Here is a 4,324-nt window from a genome sequence, read left to right on the forward strand (position 1 = left end):
GCCAATGATCCCAATTTAAGGGCATGTTGAAATTCAAAGGAATGAGTTTAATTGCTGTTGCTTCCCAGGGAAAAATTAAGTGGAAAAGAGGCATTGATTCCATCTGTTAGTTTAGTTTTATTTGTCTGTTCCAACTTATTCTGAGTATAGCAATAGTGCTGAACAAGCTTTCGTACACTAGATATTGTGTTACATCTACCTGGTAGCAGGAGAGTGCTATGGTTCTGGGACCGAGCTTGTCTGGAGTGTGAGCAAGAGGAAATGCAAAGAGCCCTGGGACAAGTAATTGTTGGCTAACTTAATACTGAATTGGACTGGTTTCTCCCTCTGCTCCGAGTTTACATCCAATTCCAAGAGCCATCTTGATTCCTGCCTATTGTTCCCTGTCTAGTCCCACAATTTCTCTAGGACAAGGGTGATGCATATCCTGAGGATACAACCCACATTCCATGGCTGGGCTCCCTGCCATTCAGACCTCTCTGTGCTACCTGTCCATCAGGGTGCCTCTGGCCTCTCCCTTCAGCATGCCAGGGTACCACCATATGCCAATGCAGGGCAGTCTTGCTATTTAACATAGCTTCTCCTTTAATTTCCTGATGCAGACACACGCCCCTCTGCAGTTTTGTTTCCTTAGAATCTCTCTTTATTCTGTGAGTGGTTTCCTGTGACCATTTTCTAAACTCTTTTCTTAAAAATTTAAGCTATTTAGAATTTTTAAAGTAATGTGCTTTCATTGTAGAAAATGTATAAAATAGAGATAAGGAAAAGAAGAAAGTAAATGTGATCCAGCATCTCATCTCTCAGAGTTGTTAGTATTTCGGTGCATCTCCTTCATAGACACACAGACACACCCACAAACTCACACTCACACATGTACATACACACAGAAAGAGTTTTTACCCCCAAAATGGTATCATACAGTATTATAAGTCTGCTGTTTTACCTAATAAATGTGGTAGAAACATTTTTTCAGATCATTAAATATTCTTATCAAAAATAGTTTTAACTTTTATTTTGAAATACTCTCAAATATATGGGACAGTTACAAAAATAATACAAACGCTATAGAGAGAACTCCAACACGCCCAACGCCTTGTCCTCCAGATACCCAGAGCCACCAATTTCTAACGGCTGTATTTAATTCCTTTGCAGGAACATATAATCTACATAAGAGTGTTTTGTTGTTCATTGTTATTTTGATAATTTCATTTTCACTATTATAATAAAGGCTGTATTAGCCATCTATATAAGTAAATTTTCAAGCAACTCCATGATTATTTCCTGAGAACAAATGACTACATTTGAAATTGCTTAGTCAATAGAATATACCTTTTTAAGACTTTTTAAGGCATGTTGGAAAATCACCCTTCAGGAAAATTGAAGCAAAATAAACAACAACTGGCCATATATGAGGGTGCTCATTGTCCCCCCACCCCACCCTGGCCCCCAAATCCTTGTCTGAAGACCTATTTTTCTGTCTCAAAAACTAAGACATCCTAATCATTTACCCCAGGGTCAGATTTTACTTTGAATACTGTTTTCCCCAGTCTGGGGACTTGGGCGTGTCCCTGGACCTTTTAATTTCTCTGATATATTAATTTCTTTGATAACATCAGAAAGATTAGAGTACCACCCAAGCACACAGAGGTTCACAAAGTCATTTTCTTCTTTCCATATGTCACACACCAGCCAGCATGTAAACGATCCCCATCATTCTCTTCTGTTGGTTTTCTGTTTGTTTGTTTGTTTTAAATGTTTTCATGTACACATGTATATCTTGGTTTTAATAAAAAAATCCCATCATGATCTGCTTTTTAGGGAAATAATATGATGAAAAGCCAGATCGCCTATAGGATTAGAAAGCAATATCACTAGTAGCCAGCAGATGCCAGTACCTGATTCATGATGTATATGAGAAAAAAAAAAATTCTTTAGGTACAAGGTTCTAGGTCCTAGAGGTAAATCAGTACTCTAGTTAGATCATGAATGTTACACTTCTGAAATTATGCAAAAGTTACGTCAAAGAAGTTTTCTCATAAACACAACTACATACTTTGGAATATTTTTTGATAATTAAATATCTTATCCAACTTTCTGTTAAAATAAATTATATAGGCATAGGTATACATACATGTGGATAGATAGAGTAAAAGATAGATACAAAGATCAACTCTAAAGTTCCCTTGAGAGGTTCTTATTAATTATGAGCTGCTCTCCCCCATGTATCTCTGCCACCCACAGAGTTCTAATGACTTTAAAATATGCTCATAATGAGGAAAGACATATGGGATATTATGTAGAGCTGGGGTAGGTGGTAAAAAATATAGAATGGGACCCAAGGAGAGAATATTTTTTTCTAATGTTCTCTGTGTGAAATAACACACTACAGTATTTAAGAAGAACTGCAAAGCCTTATGTCTTTTTCTAAATCTGTAAGTCTTTCCCTTTATAGGTCTGAGATGTTGCCCTGTACACAAATATACCTAATTTTTGTTACAATTTCTTTTGCAATGTATGAAGAAAGTGCAATCTGAAAAACTTAACGGTATTTAATGGTATTCAACAATGTATTATTACTGAATACACTGATTTAAGTTTCCTACTCAAGAATTAGGAAAGCTTTGGCACATTACTCTGCATATGCTACTTTTGCAATATGTTAAAGAGACAAAATTTGATAGAACCCACAGAAAACACATATACACACCCGGACGTGGGTGCTTAACATTTTGGAAAAGTTTAAAGAATGTTCAAAAAGTGAAGGTCAAATATGATTTACTAAGGTCTTCCAGTGTTTGAAATGCTATTTCCAACTAAAGATTTAAAAAGAAGACTTTTCTTACAATGCACCAGAATTCAATGATTCTCTAAGCAGTTAACACCCCTTTAAAAATGAAGGCAATGGATTCATATTTGCAAAGACTGACAGGAATTTCTCATAAATAACAATATAAATAGGAACTTTTCAAGACGAAAAGTTAGCCACTATCTAGGGCCATTCTGGGTTTCAAGTGTACTGACAGTAACAGAATACTTGCTTTGCTTTGCTGAAACCTGAAGCACTATGCTAATATTTAGCATCAGCTCCCATAGCTTTACAGACAAACTCGCCCTCCTCTCTATAGTAATCATCAAGAATATACAGACTTTGGGGCAGGCCACGGTGGCTCAGCAAGTAGAGTTCTTGCCTGCCATGCCAGAGGACCCGGGTTCAATTCCCAGTGCCTGCCCATGTAAAAAAAAAAAAAAAAAAAGAATATACAGACTTTCTTTGAAACCCGAGCATGTAACCCTATCAGACCAAAGATTAAGTTAACTCTGTGGGACAGCGACCCATTCCCTGCACAGAATGAATTCTACCTCCCCTAGCCTTTACAGTCAGTCCTTCGAAAGGCTCGCATATGTGGCAGGACGATGTAGGGGGAACATGGATGAGAAATCAGACAAGGTGCTTGCTTTCAGGAAGCTTACACTTCAGTCACTGTACACAGACAAGACCAAGTGTACAAATACACAAGGAGAACACTTCAGATTGGGATAAATCTATAAAGAAACTGAAATTCACTTTGCATAGAGACAGCATGACTGTACATAGAGTGGCAAGGAAAGGCTTCTAGGAGGAGCTGACATTGAGTCGAACCTTGGATGACAAGCTTGAATGACAGGAGGACTCCATGGAAAGGGCAGGACCACTTCAGTGGCCAGCGCCCAATGTGCTGAGGGGCGGGAGGACAAGAAGGGCTGCAGGGAGTGGTAGATTCTTCAAGGGATGTGTGTTTCCTTCTAAGAGGATTAGAATGCCACGGTGGATCTGAAGCAGGGCAGTCACACACATGTTCTAAGTTATAAAAATCCTGTCCAAAAAGTATAGGGTATTTTGAATACATTTTTCTTTCAGCCAGTATTGCTATATTTATTCAGACTTGATACATTACGTTAATAGATACAATTTTTAAGGTGGGCAAGAGGACTCAAGTGTTTGAGAATGTTTTACTCTGGGTGTGGCACGTTTTCCCTGACAGTAATTTCAAGTGCTTAAGATGATCATTTGATATGTTAAATTTAAAATAATGTTTAAATATTTAAGTTAATTTGTTTAACAGGGGGTGCTCAAGTTATATGGAGGCCTGAAGGACTAGAAGAAGTTAGGCAAAGGTGAGCAGAGAACTTTGCAGAATGAGGATTCTTGTAGGCAACGGTAAGCAAGGAGGAGGAAAGCTTGGGATCCAGGGATTGGAGCCCTTGCGGAAGGCTAAGGCATGTTAACAAAAGGTATGGCAAGAATTGTGCGTCTTTTAGGGGTGGTGGGATGGGGATGGTGAAA

General features: G+C 38.2%; 1 protein-coding gene across 1 annotated transcript in view; it reads right to left on the minus strand.

The window, feature by feature from the left end:
• CYP7B1 (cytochrome P450 family 7 subfamily B member 1) overlaps nucleotides 1–4,324 on the minus strand; it is a 168,160-nt gene that overhangs the window by 136,517 nt on the left and 27,319 nt on the right. The gene's annotated exons all lie outside the window — the stretch shown is intronic.

The sequence above is a fragment of the Tamandua tetradactyla genome, chromosome 6, assembly GCF_023851605.1.
Source record: "Tamandua tetradactyla isolate mTamTet1 chromosome 6, mTamTet1.pri, whole genome shotgun sequence".
NCBI lineage: Eukaryota > Metazoa > Chordata > Mammalia > Pilosa > Myrmecophagidae > Tamandua > Tamandua tetradactyla.